The 20,337-nt window shown below is 38.9% G+C and overlaps 1 pseudogene; it reads right to left on the reverse strand.

Annotated features, from left to right (window-relative positions):
• Window positions 1-4,762: 4,762 nt before the first annotated feature.
• On the reverse strand, window positions 4,763-4,881 carry LOC118614378 (annotated as a pseudogene).
• Between the last annotated feature and the right edge of the window lie 15,456 nt (window positions 4,882-20,337).

Genomic DNA, 20,337 nt, shown 5'->3' on the forward strand with positions numbered 1-20,337 from the left:
AGAGACACCTCTGGAATTGTATTAACTCTTTCAGGCGCCATTCAGTAACAGTTCAAGGCTGGGAGCAGTATTCCTGCATTCAGTGGACTCTACTTCACGGGATGGACCCTGTGATTTTCATCAGATGAGCAAAGATATATTGGCCCAACATATGCTTTGGTTAAGAGCTTAGTAGAAGGTCCATGTGAAAACAGTCGACGGTTTTTGAAAAAGGCCAGTTGCTGGATGTGAAACGGAACCTCCAAAGCAGAGCAGCAGGAGCACCAGCCATGGCACAGCACACCCCAGCTGTGGGCTGGAGTTTGCACCAATTGCATCTGATTGACGTCCACCTCGCTGGGTCATGCTCAGTTGCATTAAGAAAGGAAGCAGAAAGGCTGCCCGAAGTTCAAAGTGTCTTATAAAATTGTTTTGCAAGTATTAAGACCTTACCCAGGAATAGTTTTAGTTTTTGCTTTTGGTTTTTGAGCCAAAGAGAATATTGCTAAGGGAAAGTTCCCATTTAATATTCAGTCTCATCAACTGAGTTATTAACAGAAAGTAGTTCATGGCAACCATTTCGAAGGGGCTGATAAATGCCTACTAGTAACAATGAAACATTGATCTTCTTATGTGGATTTTCTTAAAATAGTAGCTTTGGTCCTACCTTTATGAATGCCGAAAACCTCCCATTTCTAAAACATACCTTCTTAGCTATCCTTGTTGTAGCTTATAGGCCACAGTTTCCAAACCCATGAACATATGGGTCTATGCTAGGTCAGAGAGAGGTTGCTACTGCAGAGAGTATGAGATACTAGTCCTACTTTAAGGAGTTTGTGATCATCAGCTAAATAAATAATCAATCTAAGTGTTCAGCTCAGTGGATCTTTTCACCCTTAAAGCTCCTGAAAAAGGTAGTTATAATATCTAGAAGTTTTAAATACTTACTATAAGGCAGGTACTGGACCTCACTTAAGGCTCACAAAATTCCTAAGTGGAAGTTAAATAATCATGCCCATTTTTGAGAAATGGAAGTTGAGGTTCAGAGAGATTAAGTAATTTTCTTAAATGCTACACAACTGGGGCTGCAATTCAAACTCTTGATTTCAAAGCCCATGATCGTGACCACGATACTCAGAACTGGCTTCCACGGGTGAGTGACCCGGGCAATAGTAAGCAGCAACCCTTGGAGTGCAACCCGGCACCTGCAACAGGCCCACACTTGGTTTAATGTTTTGTTGTCACTCTCTTGAAATTCTTAATAATCTTTAAACAAGTTGTTCTGCATTTTTATTTTGCAAATGGGTCCCACAAATCTTGTAGCTGGTCCCAAGTAGACTATATTTCCTACATTCTAGAGGAATACTACGTGTAGGAGTTAAAAACCTTCAACCGTTCTTCCTTCAAAAGGTAGAACCTAATTTCCACTCCCCGCTTGACTGTGGCCTGGACTTAATGACTCACTTCTAATGAATAGAATATGACAGAAGTGATGGTACGTGTCTTTGTGATCAATAATAAAAGACACTGTGGCTTTTACCTTGTTCTTGGTCACTTGCTCCTGGAGGACAGCCGCTATGATTGTGAGGACGTTTGAGCAGCTTTTTGAGAGGCCCAGGTGGTGAGGAACTGAGGCCTCCTGCCAGCAGCCAAGTGAGTGAGCCAACCTGGAAGCATGCAGGCAAGCACTCAGATGACTGCAGTCCCCGGCCCAGATCCCAAGTGCAGCCTCATGAGAGAGACCCTGAGACAGAACCATCCAGATTAGCCACTCTTTGATTCCTGACCCTCAGAAACGGTGTGAGACAAATTTGTTGTTTTAAGCTGGGATAATTTTTATGCAGCAATAGATAATAAATACATTCTGTAACCCGGGAACTCAAGAAATGAGAGTAATCTTTGATTAACAGGTGAATACATTCACCAATATTTAGTGTAATTTTAAAATTAAATTTATTATCTCTTTGGGGCATATAGGCATTTTATTCTAAAGGACATTTTCTTTCCATATGATCATCGTATGAAGGCCTTCCCCTAATTTGGGGCACAATTTTGGGTTGTAAGTAACACTGACATTCCCTGCTGATTTTTAATCCGCAGACTTCTAAACACCCTTCTTCCATAAGAGCCTCTTCCTTTCTGATTGAGAAAGCTCTTTGTTCTAGATATTCCCAGCCCTGCTGTGAGTATGTCATGGGGCCTGGCATTGCCTGTCAAGGTGCTTCGACCGCATTTCTTCTGTTTGCCTGGCATGGAATTGGGCCACCTGCCTTGCTCCCTTACAGTTGCCTAGCTTTCCTGTCATTGCCTACTTTTGCATGGTCCTGTTCAAGGGAGGAAAGAGGGGATAAGGGGATAAGTGCTGCTGGCCTGGCTCCATTCCATGCTTTGTTCTTCAGGACCCAGTCACACTGGTTCACAGCAAAGGTAACAGTGGTTGACACATGACAACAATGGACCCATTTGAGACCTAGATTCAACACTAGCTATGCAATAACATCCAAGCACCAGAGTGATAGGTGCGAATTCTAATTCAACAGCTCAGACAGTTAAAATCTGTGATGCTGGAAGTCAGTCTCTTGGTTAGGGTCCTCTGCCATGTGTAGATACTTTAAAGGCCTTGCCTGAACCAGAATCATGAACAACAGATGAAACCAGATTTAAGCTCCCTTCTTCTGCATGGTAGAAAAAAAATCTCGTATGTAAAAAGCAAATTGTAACTACTTTAACTTGGAAAATTAGAGGGACAGAGATCCCTTTTTTCAGAGCCACAAAGCAGGTGGAAATTGTCTGGTATTGGACGATGATGTAAGCTAGACTTAGTGAAGATGTAGGCTATAGACCCTGCCTTTTACTCTATTACATAAGGGAGGAGGGTGGTGATAAAAGGAGAGGAGGAGGCGCAGTGAGGGAAGACAGAATTGTATGATGATCCCCGTTCTGTAGAATCAATTACATATTGATTGTTCTCAAGGAAATCTGTTCAGTTTAAATAATGTGATTATTCTGACGGCAGATGCAGCCAAGTAAACTAAAGCCTAATATGCATAAATGTTCATTTTTAAAGAGAAGGCATAAAAATTCGTTTATAAAATATTTGTTTATTATCCCGACAAGTTTTTTTCCAATGCAGTGGCCCTCTTCTGATTTCTGTTTTTTAACTGAGAGCTTCAGATGAAGCTAGGGTGAGCCCATCAGCCCCCTAGAACAAGAGACAGGGACAGGAGCTCCAAAGAAAGGCCCTCTTTGTTGCTTCTCATACCAGGCATGTCTTAACGTCGATGCAGACAGGACCAGAGCCATGAGGACGTCCACTATCTGAGGTTATCGACCGATTTATGAAGTTTTTTGTTCGTTTCATTTTCCATCTTTTATGATGTCAGCTCTATGAGAGCAATGTCTGTGATGTCGATAGTTGTATTCCCAGCCCCAAGGACAGATCCTGACACATGGCAGGCATCAATAGATGAATGAAAGAAGAAAGAAGTAGACTCACATCTTGTGAAATTAAGTGAGACTCATTATTTCTAGGCCGTTCCAAATGACAACTTTTATGACCCCAAACAACGAGTAGCATTCTCTAATATTCACTCAGCATTTATTGATTAAGTATTTAACGAGTACCCACTTTATACCTTGAATGAGGGCATTACCTGCTACTCTTAATACACTACACTTCTCATTTCATCCATTCAGAATATTATCTCCCTCCAAGAGGGAGCAATCCCATCCTTAATTCCAGGGCAAAATTCCACAGCGATAGTATTTTTGAAAGTATTTTTCCAAGGAAGGGCTTCCCGTTTCACCACAGAAAGTACTGCTGTATAGGCACCCACTATGTTTAGAATTTAATTCGTTTAAGAATTGACTACATATTTCACATGTTAATTCTCTTTAGCACATTTGAAGGTAGTTTCATTAGGTGGAATTAGTTTTCCTACTTAACGTGTTTTTAGGTTATTGTCATTATGGAAACGATAGCAAAAATAAGGTAAAATTCCAATTTCAGAGATCTGGCTTTCCCCTGCCCCTTCCTTTTAATTTATTTATTTCCTTAGAGAAGAATAACAATTGATTTCAATCTAATGCAGTGGCCTCTGCTATTTCTGTGTCTCGTCCTAGATGTGAACTAAAAAAAAACTTCTTAAAGAATAAACACACTAGGCGTCATGCAGTTCTTTTAAAATGTGACTTTTTTTTTTTGCATCTTTTATAATGTATGTGAAGGAAAAATAATACAGTGCTCTCCAGAATTATGTTTTATCTATTATATGGTAAACGTTACTACAAATGAAGAAAGTATGCATAGAATGTTCGAGAAAGTTGTTTTGAGGCATCTTCATCCTCTTCTCAAGTGGCTCTTCTCAGTATTCAGTTCAGCTATCTCTTTCAAGCAAATGGAAGACTCCTCTGGGACTCAGAAAATATTTCCCATTCTACCACAGGTCTTTGTAGGACATTTAGAAAAGGGACAGGGAAACAAAAATATTTTCCCAAGTCAGAAGACTTTAGGTCAATAGGAACAAATGTGGAATCTGGAAAGATTCCAATCAGCTTCCTTGAAATAAAGTAATTCTAAGGTTCTTCTTATTTTTAAAACATATCTTTTATTCATGTAGGCAGTGCAAACAATTTATAAATTTCATTAACATAACAGCATGGATCATATGGGAGAAAATATTTTCTCTGAGAGCAAGTTGCTTTTAAAAAAAATTCTTAATGCCCTCCACTCTCAACTTTATTTAGCTTATTGCTGGTTTTATCATTTATTTATATTTTTTAGCACCTACAGCACCCGGTATTCCAAGGTGGTCTCCCATCCAAGTACTAACCAGGCCCGACCCTGCTTAGCTTCCTAGATCAGACGAGATTGGGCACATTCAGGGTGACATGGCAGTAGACTGGCTTTATCATTTTACAGGTGAATTGTTTTTATACACACAGACAGGATATGAATTACTGTCATCATTATTTTAATTGTTATTACTATTATTTATATTGAAAATCTATTTCAAACCCCTCTTAAAAAAATAATTACTGAGTGGGACTCTCAGTGGAGTACTATAACCTTCATTTGCATCCTTGAATGGGGCTCTGCCAAGGAGAAGTCCTGCCCTGGACCTCAGCATGGGTAATATCATGAATGAAGCAAGAATTTCTTCAGTTTGTTTTTCCAGAAGAGAATAGAGATTGCAAAATAAACAAATGCTTTACTAAAGAAAAAGAAAACTATATGGTTGTTTTTTTTCCTCACCTCCCACCTAGGTACTCAAGTGGGAGGGCTGAGAGCCAGGATTTTCCTCTGGGAACCCTAACAAATCTCAGAAATCACAGAGTTCATGTCTACATGTCCAATAACAAGGGCTGCATCCCCAGGAAGGGGTAGGTGGAAGGCCTTGCACATGGTAGGTGCTTGACAAATATTTCTTATTTTTTAATGTGAAAATAAATGCTTGGAGAAAACTACACAATTTACAAATGAAGTCAGAGCTAAGAGATTCTTGAATTGATCCTCTCCTGCAGCAAATAATGTGTAAACAAAACAACTATGTACATCCTGCCCTCTAGGTTTTCTCTCGACAGTAGGGTCTGTATAAGGTGCTGAGTAGGAAGGAAAACGGGCAGAAGGGGCTACTTGGCAGCCTTGAATATCTTTCAGTCCAGCCGTGGAGAGAACTAGCAATATGTGTGTAGAATATGCTCCTGTGTTCACAAACTCAAGTGTACAAGAAATGTAAGTTTTATTTCTCAATAATAAGTAAAGGTACATTTCTTTAATATAGAAATAGCGAATGTCTACAATTAATATCAGGTTCAGATTCTTCCTTCCAAGTGGCAGAAACGTAATTCTAGGCAAGTCAAAGACCTGTTTCTTCTTGTCTATGATATCAGCTCTAAGTGTGAGGGGACCAAGAAAATGGGGAAAAGAATAGGGGAATAGATGGGTGTGCAAACTACATCCACTGAGATGTATTGTCTCATCTGGCTCTTGGGAATTGGGCTACACAGATGGCTGCTTGGATGGACTTTGTTCCCATCAAATGACCCCTTAAAGCTGGTAACTGTCCTTGCTCCTAAAGCTCTTTCTCAGGCTCCTGCACATTGCTCAGAGGAATGAGGCGCCTGGTGGCTGTCGAAGGGCCTTCAGCAGTTCTGTGTCCTTCATGAGCCATGCCACGTAGTGCTGGGGCCATGCAAGGCAGTCTCAGGCCCATGACCTGAGAAAAATTCCACAGTCACATCTAGTCCACCATCTGGAAGCTTCCTCAAGCTCTGCCTGTAACTAAGGTTAGTTACCTCTACTTACCTGGGTTTTCTGTTGTCTCCCATCCAAAAGTTGGGGGGTGGAAGAGATGTCTTTTTTTTCCCCTAAGAACAAAAAAGCAGTTCATGTACTTTGTCTCTCCTCTGACACTCAGGAAAACTTCACTGTTGACTCATCAAACAATCCTTTGGGCGGAAAATCTAGTTCCTGCATCACTGTGTATTCTCTAAAATCCATTAACGTCGCCTGAGAACGCCTTGTTCTCTGTAGGTTATATACATTTGAACACAAGTGAGGAATATACTTTTTTTTCCCTCTGAGCCAGTGGGTGTCGGTGCTTTGGTTGCAAAATGGCAGAAAAGCTGTAGGGTTACAAGAAAATACATGGACAAAATCCTCAGGTGATAGGTCAAATTATCTTGCTACCGATTGCTACCAATTGTTTAAATAAAGGCTCAAGGTAATAAGAGAAGAGATGGGCAGGTCTAGACCTCAGGTAAGCCAGAGGCCTGCTGCAGGATGCTCCTGCAGTTAATACTCAGGGATTGTTTTGTACACACTAGTTGCTCCTGGTGAACAGGCATGTAGGAAGCTAGAATTTCCATGGTGGTAAGGCAGGAAGAGAAACTAGAATAGAATAAAGCCTCCTGTGACTATGGAAAGGCAACCATCTTGCCCTGTCACAATGGTTCTGCATAAGAAACCCCAGAGAAGACTTCTGGGTATCAAATCTCCATACTGTGTTACTTCTTGTTATATATCACTCTCTCTTTAAGTTTTTGTATTTTTTGACTTCAGCTGTGTCTGTTGGTTTCATTCACCCATTGTGATATACATGCAAATGCCACAAAGGTATAAAAATTTAATGAACCCATTTTATAAATATTAATATTGTTATTCTTAGCAAGTCCAATTGATGACTTTGGGCAAGTCACTTAACCTCTGTCTTTATTCACTCATTTAACAAATACTTATTAAGCACCTAATATGTACTAGGTACAGTGCTGGTTTCTGGAATATAATAAGAAGCCAAGAATGCATAGTTGCTACTCACATGGGGCTTACGATTTGTGGGAGATGCAAAAATAATTTTTTAAAGATCATACAAATATATGATTCTTTGTAATGATTACTATGAAGGAAAAGTTCATAGAACTAGTCTGAGGGCAAAGGAGCCCCTTTTTGAGACAGTGGCATTGAGCTGATACTTTAGTATTGAAGGTTGAGTAGGGAATAACTTGATAAAGCTCTTAAGGGCTAGGCAAAAAGGTAGCATTTCAGGTCAAGGAAACAGCATTTTTAAAGGCCCTGAGGTTGAAAACCAGAGTGGCTAGGAAGAGGCTTCACAAGGTGAAGCTGGAAGGAGTGAGCAGGACCTTACAGACCGTGTTAAGAATTTTAAAAAATCTTTTTCTTAAGAACGACCAAAAGTTTTTATGTGTAAGTGCGACATGTCCAAATATGCATTTAAAAAAGGTCACTCAGGCTGTGGTGACATCATGCCTCCTTCACCTCAGTCAACAATCCTTAGCACAGCATCAACATTTCACAAGTAACTCAGAAATCTTAGTCTCAGGCCACAACCTCCTATTCTTTCATGGTTGTAGCAAGTCCTCAGGACATCCACTCTTCCACCTCACTGAGACCTGCAGCAGCTTTCTCACTCTACTGTTTACATATTCATCAGTTCTCTCTTTCCTTCACTTTCCTCCCTATCTAGCTGTAGGGGATCAGAACAAGACACCCCAAAATATACTACTTGGGCAGATTGGTTATTCTGAGCAGAAAGGAACCTAAAAGTCTAAGATTTGGTGGTCCATCATGTAAGTGACTCTCCTATCAATATCCAAAAGTACCTTGTCCTAGTCTTCCTCGGATGATAGATGTTCAGCGGAACACCACGCATAACAGAGGGTCTGGCACAGAGCAGATGCACGATAAAACTTTGTGAGTGATTGAATACAACAGTTCACCATCTCCGTGTAATCTCTGGGCCACATACTTCCTCCTATTTATGTCACTATAAGTCACCGGTCGCCAACCTCAGTTGAGTCCTCATCTTATTTAGTTTATGCTTTGACTACTTTAAATCTTCCCTCTGCTCCTGCCTCACCCTCCTTGACTGTCAGCTGATGACAACTTTTGTATTTAAGAGACAATCAAGAATGACATAGGAACTGCATCGCCTTCCTGCGACCAGTTCTGCAAACTTTTTGTTTGTCTCATCTGTGTCCTTCTCATGCGGAAGTTGTCCCTAGGCCTGTGCTCTGAATCCTATCTCCTGCTGCTTTGTTAGGAATCTCTCTTGACTAGATTTTCAACATTTCTTTCTCTGTGAGCTTTATTGTAACAGCATTTAAATTTGCTCATGTTTCCATTTTGAAAAAGCCCTCCTTGCACCTCACCTTCCCAGCCAAATTTCCAGAAAATGTTTTTAGTGTACATTATCACTGTTTCCTTACGTCACATTTAACTTTTCAACTCACTGCAATATGACTTCAGCCTTCAGTGTGCCATAGAAACTGATCTCACCAAAGTCACCAAGGATCTCCTTGTCCCCAAATCCAAAGAACGTGTTTTTAGTTCTCACCTTCCCTGACTTCGCAGTAGCTTACAATACCATTGACCTCTTCCTCTTTTGTAATCATTTCTAGGAGAGAGGAACTAGGCCTTCTGGTTTCCCTCCTACACCTCTGAGCTCCTTCTCTGTTTTCATTACTGATTACGGAATCCTAATCTCTACCAATTTAGAAAATGGTGGGGCCGCTTAGAGTGCTGTCCCAGGACATCTGCCTTTCCACACTTCACTTTCTCCTTAGAAGGCCTCATCATAGTTTCCATTTATATCTGTATGCCGATACAACCTAAGGCTATGTGAGCAACCACGATCTTTCTTTTGAGCTCCACATGTGAAAGCGTTTACTTAATAGCACCTCCTTAATATTTGTCAAGTGCCTGAAACTCAAAATATCCTGAAATGAACACATGAACTTTCCTCAAACACTGCCTCTTCTCTGGCGTTCTCTGCCTTTGGAAGCGTCAGTCCCATCAATCCTCTTGTTTAATCCAGAAAACTTGGCTCCTCCCTCTCACTCATCTAAGCAACAAATGCACACCTTAAGTGTCAGAGTCGTTTGCTTTCTCGTATTTAGCTATCATATTTAGCTAAAATAATACAAAAGTTTCTGTCTTGGTCTCTCCTAAACCAGTCTTACCTCCTCAATCCAGCCTCCCCATTTCAATCATAAGGGAGACTTTTTTTTTAAGTGCACATCTGATCATATCACTTTTCTATTTAAAATCTTTTAATACTTCTTATTGCTCAAGAGGCAACCTCTCCAGCATCCAGCTTTTCTGTCTCACTTTTTTCCCCTATTAGATATGCTAGAATTTTCTCAGTTGTTTGAATTCTGCAGGCTCTTCACCACTTCAGGGTCTGTGCAAATGGCATTTATTTTGCCTGTAATTTCTATCCACGCTCTTTTTGAATAATTACCTGATTACCTCCTACTATCACTTCCTCTTTGAAGCCTTCTCTTACCCCAGACTGGATTAGATTCATCTGTTTTACATTCCTATAAGACCTGGTACCCTGCATATTTGTAATTGCTTACTTTTATGTCATTATTTGTTTAATGCTTTTCTTCTCTGCTAGATTATAAGCTTTATGGGGATGAGGGTAATATCTACCTTGCTCATTTTTGCACCAGCAGCACCCAGAGAAAGGAGTAGCTCTTTGGAAATGCTAAATCTATATTTCTTCTTCTAATGACTGTCTTAACCTAGTCAATTGTCATTGCTTCACATTAGCATTTAAAACTAAAACTCAAGTTTGTCTCCTTGAAGTTATATTCTGAGCCAAGTAAAACGTTGATTGCATTTGAGTTCCCCGCTAATGAAAACTCACATTATTAATTCCATGTCATAAAACATTTATTTGAAACAGGTGATGCAGAATGAGGTAGGTACAATGATTACCCCCACTTCATGAAAGAGGATCCTGGACCACAGAAAGGATAAGTAACTTGCTCAAGGTCCTCCAACTAGTAACAGGTAGGGCAGGGGTTTGAAGAAACCTGCATTTTAATTTGGATCTGAAACAGACCTGCAACTATCCATTACACCACAGTGACTATGCACCTGAGAACTTTGCCCCTCTTACAAGAAAATAGGCAGAGTGCATTGGTGGGTGTCTGACGGCTCCTCAATTAGCTCTGAATGCAAAGCTATGGGCCTGGGAAACTGACGGTCAGTATTTGAATCATTCTGGCCAGAGTGCTGACAGCGCTATCAGAAGTGTTCCCACCCTAGCCCCTTATTTAGAGGCACTAGTGCCACCTGGTGGCCAGATTTTGTGCTATCTTGGATCCTTAATATTTATTTTTAACATAGCTTTTCATTTCGTTTAGATTTTAGGAACTTGTTAATAGATTGTTATATGATGATATATGTAGGCACAATTGCAGGCTGCTCAAAGATGGATTCTTCTTTTGTCTTTTTCATTGCATTTCTTTTTACTGAGTCTACACTGAAGTTTGATATAAATAGAAGAAACTTTTTATTGTTGTCATTAACCACTTTTTTCTGTATTCATAATAAGAAAGGCAAAATTTATTTGCAAGTAGACCTAAATTCCATGCTTCGTTTTCTTTATTTTTAGTAGCATTTATCTCAGAGGTTTGTGGCGAGTATAAAATAATCTGTATAAAGTGATAGGACAGTACCTAGTACACAATAAACATTCAGTAGGAGTTATCTATCATTTTTATTATCCCACAGGGAAATTAGATACTTTTTTTTCTAGATTAAGACAAAGATAAACATTTCAATATCTGGAATGCTCCACAGTCATTTCTTTTAAAAATAAAGACAGCGTGTGGGAGAAATTTAGCTATTAGGACCAGGCATAAAATTGTAGATTAAAGTTTTCATTCATTCTATAAGTATTTCCTGAGTCTCTGCTATATGCTGAGAAAGGCTGGAAAGCAATGGCGAGGGACAAGAGTCCCTACCCCCAAAGAACTTAGAGTCTAGGGACAGAATTAGTAGGTCAGCTGAACAAACACATCAAGTGTGTGCTCATGAGAGTGCAGGGCCCCTGTCTGCAGAAAATGGAGGCGCCGAATGTAGTTTCGTGGGGCAGGTTGGTGGGAGATAAGGTAGGTAGAGAGGCGGCATTTGTCGCTGGTTTCCCCGGTGATCGCTCCCTCCCCTCCTCCTCTCCTGGCTAACTTGTCACCACCTTAAAACTCCTCTCCGTCTCTTCAGGTAACTGCCAGTCCATGCTAAGATGTGAACAATTATGTTTTCAGCTGTTACCTAGTAACATAACCCTTCCAAGGGGTATTTACATTTAAGAAAGTACGCTAGATCTTCTCACAGTCCTGGCCCCAAATTAAAAGATCACCAAATATCTTTTCTGACCTTAAAATTCTTAGTTAAATTTAGTTCTCAACAACACAGGCTATAGAATGGTGGCCAAATGATCATTAGAAACAAAAAATTAACAATGAATTTAAGTAAAGTAAAAACAATTTCATATTCTAATAGATGTGAAAGTGCTTTGAAGGAGGAAAAAAACACAATGCAAATGTAAGCTATTATTCCCTCTCCGCATGCATACTCACTCCTTCATGCCATGGGTGTTAAGAAGTTCAATTTGGGACAGTGATTCTGGCTCCTGGGTCCAGATGGCATGGTTATAACAGCTGTGTATAAATGGGCTCTATAGACCAGGGTTTTTTTTTTTTTTTTTTTTTTTTTTTTTTTTAGATAAATACTGCCTGACTTTCTGAAAAGATCTCTTTGGATAAAAGATTGGGTTGAAAGATTTTCATTATACCTGTGTTGCTCTTTAGTATAGAATAATATGACAACTGATAAACAGCTTTTGGTTTTTCTGATTTCAACATTTAAATTGTATTTTGTCATTTTTGTCATCTTAGCTATTTGCTTCCTGCCTCATCCTTCTTTTCTCCAACATCAATTAACAGGAAGAAAAGAAAGAAAGAAAGAAAGAAAGAAAGAAAGAAAGAAAGAAAGAAAGAAAGAAAGAAAGAAAGAAAGAAAGAAAGAAAGAAAGAAAAGAATCAAAACTCTCCTATTCAGAGAGGAAAACTCCAGGTAGGTAGAAGTATATAGTCAAATAAAATTAATGGTCAGATGAACAGGGATGCAGAAGGAATGTGTGTCAACCTATTAAGGTGACCACAAAATCCTGAATGTATAAATCCTGTTAGGATTAAGTCACAGGTCCTCATCTAGCATTGAATAGTAGATCCTAAAATCTTACCTCTCCAAATCCCCAAACCATCACATCCCTTTCTGCTTTAGGTTTCCTGCTTCAGGTTTGTCAAAATTTCTCCTGGGGAGGATGGAACAAGAGCCACTCCCCTCCAGTTCCCTACTCACAGTGACCCATGCCCTCCCTCTTTTCCCTAATCTGTTTATTTTGGGGGGAGACAAATAGTATCTCCTCCTCGGAATAAAATAGGGGATCCCATGAAAACCTATTTGAGATTTTCCTCGGTTGCTTAGTCCATTGGGAAGGTGACATAGCATCAGCAGGGTGCCTCATTCAGAACTGTTACATGACAGGCACCAAATTAATGTTAGATTAATTAAATGAAATAGTCTAAGAGGCCACAGCCAAGTAGAGGCACAAAGAACCACTGGGGCCTGTTCGAACTCCACCACTGATGAACATGGCTGATTAATTCAAGATATTTTGTCTCCCCAAAACTGGCTTTCCTAGTCTGTCAGTTTGTTGAGCAACCAGTCTGGTTCAAACTGAAGAAATTGCTCAATTAAATGTCTAGAGAGGTAAGAGGGAGTATTGACTCTCAAAAGATAACTTAAATTAACCTGACCATTACTATATTCCACTTGTATTTTCACAAGTGGTCACCTGGTATTTTTTAAACTCCTGTGTGGTTGTTTTCCAATCCCACAAGATGAACCAGTTTCCAGCTCTGAAAGGCCACTGAAGAATGCTTCTTCATACCCATTCTGTTTTCCTGAAATTGCCCAATGCAGGTCAGCATGAGGACATGAGGAGTACCCAGACTCCTCTTCCAGTGAGTGGCTGTTTCCAGCCAACCACAAATTACAAGTTAATTGCTCTAGTCTCAATAAAAGTAGCTAATTCAACTTCTTATTTTGAAGTTAAAAATCTCCCCTAGTGTAGACAGCCTTAAATTAACTACAATTTGCAAATATTGCCCAAATTGTTGGGTTTTTCCAAAATTATTCTGACAACAATAGCAATGTTGTATGGGCAAATTACAAAAAGATGAAGAGATTTCTGTTTAAAAACAAATACGGGGAAAGTCTGGGTATGGCAAATTAAAAAAGCAAAGTCAAGATATGTCCTAAAGAGAAAGATTTGTTTTGGAGTTAAAAAAACAAGATCTGAGTACTGGTTCAGCTGCTCGGTAAGATCATAAAGTACCACACCTTAAACACAGCTCAAAAGGACATGGCTATTATTATTTTTAAAACGCACAGCGCAGACCTTCTAGGAAGGAGGCATGTGGATTTGCTTTTCTCTTTTCCCTTGAAACCACAGGGAACTACTGGAGCACTAAGGGTCAAAATACAAATTATATTAATAAACTAAACAAACAGTTTTATATTGCTAGTTTTAGAAATATCACAGAGGGCAGATTTCTAAAGAAGCTCTTACTCTATATTTCTTGTAAATGATCCTTTGGTTTTGGCAACCTGTCTTTGAAATAGTTGTTATAGATCCTTTCCTCTTTCTATTACACTAATCCAGGTTATCATCGTCTTTTTATTTAGATTATGACAGTCACCTCTAACTCATCTCCCTGCCTTCAGGTTTGCTCCTGTACCAATCGTTGTCCCACAGGTTGTCGCAAATAAAATCCAAAGCTCAAAATTAAACAAAGATAAAAATATATACTGTTTATGCATCTATAACATAGAAGATAAAATAAATCTTAAAAAGCAAGGCAATAACGAACACAAAATATAGAATGGTGGAAACCTCTTAAGGGAGGCAAGATGACATAGAGAAGAAGGCCAAAACCATGGCTCAACATTTTAAAGTACTGAAGAAAAAAAAAAAAAAAGGGAAAAGAAAAGAAATCATCGGTTACAGCTCTACATCCAGAAATTCAAATTTAAAAAACCTGAGAGTATTCATCACCAACAATGTGCCCTACAAGAACTGTTTAAAGAAATTTTTAAAGCAGGGAGTGAAAGAGAACAAGGACAGATAAGACAAATCGCACACAAAGATCAAGATGGTAGATACAAACTTAACAATATCAATAATTTAATAACATTAAATATAAAATGTCAACACATTCCAATTAAAAAGCAAAATTGTCGTATGATAGAAAACCAAGTCACAGCTATTATGTATCTATAAGAAATAAACTTTATTATTTATTTATTTATTTATTTGTTATTAAAGCAGAGTTGACTTACAATATTCTATTAGTTTCAGGTATGCAACACAGTGATTTGACATTTATATTCCTTATAGCAGTGATCACCATGAGAAGTCTAGTAACTATATGTCACTGAACCAAGTTGTTATGATATTGACTATATTCCTTATGCTGTATATTATATCCCTACACACTTATTTATTTTATAACTAGAAGGTTTTACCTCTTAATATCCTTCACACTTTTCCCCTTCCCGCCCCTTTCTGTCACTCTCTCCTCTGGCAATCATCAGTTTATTCTTTGTATCTATGAGTCTGTTTCTATTTTGTTTTGTTTTTTAGATTCCACATGTAAGTGAAATCATATGGTATTTGTTTTTCTCTGCCTTTCTTATTTCACTTAGCATAACACTCTCTAGATAAATCCATGAAGTTGGAAATGGCAAGATTTTATTTCTTTTTTATAGCTGAGTAATATTTCACTATATATACATATATACATATCTATATTTATTTGTCTGTTGATAAACACCTAGGTTGCTTCCCTATCTTGACTATCGTAAATAATGCTGCAATGAACATAAGGGTCCAAATATCTTTTTAAATTATTGTTTTTGTTTTCTTAGAATAAATGCCCAGAAGTAGAATTTCTGAGGAGTATGATAGTTCTACTTTTAATTTTTTTAAGGAACCTCCATACTGTTTTCAACAGTGGCTGCACCAATTTGCAATCCCACCAACGTTACATAAGGATTCCTTTTTCTCTACATTCTCACCAACACTTACTTGTTGTCTTTTTGGTGTGCTTTACATGTAAAGACACAGACAAGGTAAAAATGAAAAGCTGACGAGCTATACCATGTAAACACTAATCAAAAAAAGCTGGAGTAAGACATTGATATCAGTTAAAGTTGACTTCAGAAAAAAAGAATATTATAAGAGATAAGGAGAGAAATCTCATAATAAAGGAATCAATTCATTAAGTGAACATAAACATTTTAAATGTGTATGAAACTAATCAGAGAGCTTCAAACACACAATGCAAAAACTGATAAAATAAAAAGAAAGAGACAAATCTATATTTTTTTTCATTACTGCACTCTCAGTAATTGATGGAACTAACACACAGAGGAAAAAAGATGAGCAAAAATATAGAGGACCTGGACTACACCTCCAAACAACTTGCTACAAAACCATACATCCCAAAGCAGTAAAATATTCTTTTCAAGTGTGCATGGAACATTCAGCAGGAAAGATCATATTCTAGGCCGCAAAAAAAGGCTCAACTTTAAGATGAATAAAATTATAGAAAGTATGTTTTTTAGGAACAACAGGATTAAATTAGGATTTAATAACAGAAAAGTATTTGGAAAATCCAGAATATTTTAAAGTTAAACAACATACTTCTAAATAATTCATGCAGCAAAGGAAAAAAAACAATTAATTAGAAAATAATAGAAGTGAATTGAAATGATGTCATAATATCAAAAATTATAGGACAGTTAAAGAAATGTTTAAAGGGAAATGTATAACATCAAATGCTTTTGTTAAAAAGATAAGAGTCTTAAATCAAGGATCTAAGCATCTTTAGAAACTAGAAGTAGAGTTAATTAAGCCTAAAGAAAGCAGAATGACACAAATAATAAATGTAAGAGCAGAAATAAATTAAATAGAAACAGAAATAAACAATAGTAGGGTAGAAGAGATGGGTCAAAAAATACAAACTTCCAGTTATAAAATAAATAAGTCATGGGGGGTGTAATGTACGGCATGGTGACCATAGTTAATAATACCGTGTTGCATATTTGAAAGTTGCTGAGGGACTAGATTTTAGAAGTTCCTATCACAAGAAAAAATAACTTTTTGTAACTATATATGGTGATGGATGTTCACTAGACTTATTGTGGTTGTCATTTCGCAGTGTATACAGATATCGAATTATTATGTTATATATCCGAAACTAGTATGTTATATGTCAATTATAGTTCAAACTTAAACAAACAAACAAACAAACAAATAGAATTTTAAAGAGTCAGGAGACGTAGCAACAGGGTGAAAGACCACTGGAGCCAAGCTGGGCTGTCCACTTTGGCCTGGCTACATGCACCCTCTCATTCAACACTATCCTCTTTCACCCCATCATGTTCTTGCCTCACCCTGTGGACAGCAGAGTTTTCCACACTTTCCAGAACAATGCCTGGCAGGTGCTCAGTGATGACCGTTAGCTACTTTCTTGGCTTACTAGCGAGTGTGGAAACAGAGGGGCTTTCCTATTCCTGTCAGCACAGTCAGGTCCTCATTCATGGACCAGGGCCAGTCCTGAGAGCCACGTTGAGAAGAGAAGCAGGGAACATGGCCAGGGCACACAGAGGAGAGTATGATTAAAGGATTGAAAAACAGAGCCTATGAGGCAAGTTTTAAGGAACTGGATTTTTTTTTTTTCCTGGAAGAAACGAGGATAGAGGATGACCCAATTGTCTCTTCAAGTGTCTGAGGGGTATTTATGATGGGAGCAATGTCCTGGCTGCTCTTCATCGCAAACCCACTGGAGGAGCAGAGTTTATCTCGCAGCAGGGGGGATGCCATGGAGTTCCTTGCTGAAGGGAAACTTAGGTCGATAGTAGCCTCCATCAGCCTCAGGCCATCATGAGGGGTAGGCTAGACTCTTCTGTTTAAAACTCAAGAAATCAACTGGGTGACTGCTTGAGTGCTCTCCCAACTTTAATTCTTAATGTCTTCCTCTACCATATTCTCTTTTATTTTTGTAGGCTTATCAAAAGAAAGTTAGAAAAGGCTTTCTTGAATAAGGAAAGGTGGTATGAATCACATAAAATTCTCTTTAGTGGCATCAATCCTTGATGTTACTACAGTAAAAAAGAAAAAATGGTATGTATACTTTTTCTAATATAATTAGAACACAACTGAGGAAGAAAGAATTTTTTCACACGTTAACTTTTTACTAAGTCGAATTGCTATGAGTATAGTTTGTTCAACAGACTCAAGGAGAATAATTTGTAGGACTTAATCAAGCACAGGGCTTATAAAAGTATTCCATATATTATCCATTTTTAGTTGCTTTTATTTAGTTTTAAAGACAGCAGGTTTTCATGTCTCCACTTGTTGCGAATTCTGTGAGTCTATACTGGGGAGCCGGAGAAATTTCTCAGGATGTCAAACACTACTGGACAGCATCTGGTACAATGAATTAGAAAGCAGACTCTGAGGAGATAAACAGCAGAATAACAACAGATACCCTTTGTTGTGAGGCTAGTGCGTGCCAAGTGCCGTTCTTATTAATTTTCATAATGACCCGGGGAGGGAGATATCAATATCCTCATTTGACAGAGTCAGAGAGATGACTAACTTGCCCAAGGCCACACAGATAACAAGTGGTGACATCTAGATTAAAATCCAGATCCGCTTGACTCAGAAGTCTGTGTTATTTTTATGCCACTGCCTGCTGCTCCTGGTTTGTGGATTCATTCTGTTGGGATATGCTAGCTCCCAACACAGGGCCATGTAATTTAAAAAGTTATTCGGTCAGTCTAATGTCATTATTTTGCTCACTAAGAGAGCTCATTAGTTCCCAAAAAAGTCAATGAAGGCAAAGGTTGACAGGGACATCCTAATGAAACAGCCTCACACCTTTCTTCAGTTCCATTTTCCATCCTATTCCTTTGGCCTACAACTTTAAATCTTCAGAGCAATGGCTTCTTGATTCCCACCAGTAAGCTCAGCCGTTTCTTAAAATTCTTTAAGCAATCCTGGCTCTAAAGTTGTGTTCTTTATAGAGTGGTCCATGGACCTTCTGCGATAGCATCACCTGGACAGTTGGCTGAAAACATAAATTCCTGGAGGCCTCACTGTGGAACTACTGAATCAAAATTTCTGAGGGTGAATCTACATATTTAACAAGTACTTTAGATCATTTTTATCCATGAGAAGAATTGAGAATTATTTCTCTTAACTCAGTGGTTGTTAACCTTGGATGTACATTCTAATCACTTGGGAAACTTATGCCTGAGTTCCCCCTCCAGAGATTCTCAGTCCTATGGGGTGCGGCCTGGGCATCAGACTTTTAAGAGATCCCCAGAGGATTCTTATATACAGCTGGGACCAAGAATCACTTTCTGAAACCTAGAACACTGCTTCTTAAATGTAAGAAAGCATCAGAATTGCTGGGGGATTTTCTTAAAGCATACATGCTGAACCCCACCCCCAGAGTTTCTGATTCAGTAGGTCTGGTGTAGGAACTTAGAATTTGCATTTCTAACAAGTTCCTGGGTAATACTCTTCCAGGAGCCACATTGTGAGAACCACTGGTTTAGATATTCTCGAATATTAGCATACATCACCCACTACTAGGTTTTAAATAATTAAGGAAAAATCTTTTTGCGACTTTGAAAGCTTCAGGGACACCTTGTATTTTCTAGCCCAAATTTAAATATTTTTGCATATATCAGGTCCACTGAAGACTAGATTAAGTCAGCCTTGTAAACAGAAGAATTATTAACCTGTTTTCCCCAGAGGATATTTAAATACTCAAGGAGTAAAAACAGCATTTACCTTGAATAAATAATTACATTTCTTAGGCAAATTGTAAAGCTAAAAGAAATCTTGATGATAGAGATTCATGAAAGCACAGATCACTTCCAATATTAAGGTAGGTACTAGGACAAAAAAAATGGTATAGAAAATCAAACTTTTTGCAGAAGCACATGAAGAAATCTTGGCTTTGTCATTCTTGGCCCTGTTTCCATTGCTAGAGGTGATGGTACAGTAACTGATCTTTCAGGACTAGGGAGTCACTGGGTGGAAGAAGGGTCTCTCAGATCTGCCTTGAAGGCTATGCACTGCCCACAGGGGTGGGGGGCCCATTCATATAAACTTTGCTGCAAATTTACGCTCTCAGGTCGTGCTACGCGGCAGAACTGGGAGACGGCTATGCCTTTTTTTTTTTTAGTTGCAGAAACCTTAGCAGTCTCTCTTCAGAAGCAGAGACCTAGAAAACCTGACCCAGAGGTCAAAATTCAGTCCCCTGCTACCCCTGACCATACCTGCTTCTCCTGCTTCCAGGTGCTGGCTCCAGGTGATCCACTAGGGGAGTGATGAGGAGAACAAGACTTCCCACAGTATCATTTCACATGCTCAGAGAGAGACATGGGCTACCTAGTTTGGGGAACCCTGGCAGCAGTCTTGAGGGCCAGGGAAGGCACAGAAAGGAGGTCTTTTGGTGAGTATGTAGGGCCTGAGTATGTATATACATGTGAATCTCAGTCTTTTGAGAGCCGTGGATAAAAGTGAGATCTTGCTGCTCAGCCAGGTTTCTTTTCCCCTTACTTCTTTGCCTTTGCACAGTTCTCTATTTCCTCTGATGTCTCTCCTGCACCTGCCCTAGAACAAACATATACTGTACTATGCGTTGTCTGGAGAAATTCCAATTTTCAATATTTTTATCTGAGTCTAGAGTCTGTCCTGGTTTTCGTTCTGTAAATGTGGTCATGCTTAACTACAGTCTGGAGGGTCGTCAAGAAGTCACCACTCCAGCTCCCCACTTAGGTGTTTACTCTGGCTCCTCCTCGGACTTTCTAGCACTATCCATCTACCCAAATGGAAGTAGCTTCTGAGGCTGAGGATCTAAGCTAGGAGGTGAGGAGTCGTGCCAATGGGAAAAATT

Source organism: Rousettus aegyptiacus, unplaced genomic scaffold, assembly GCF_014176215.1.
Source record: "Rousettus aegyptiacus isolate mRouAeg1 unplaced genomic scaffold, mRouAeg1.p scaffold_m13_p_2, whole genome shotgun sequence".
NCBI lineage: Eukaryota > Metazoa > Chordata > Mammalia > Chiroptera > Pteropodidae > Rousettus > Rousettus aegyptiacus.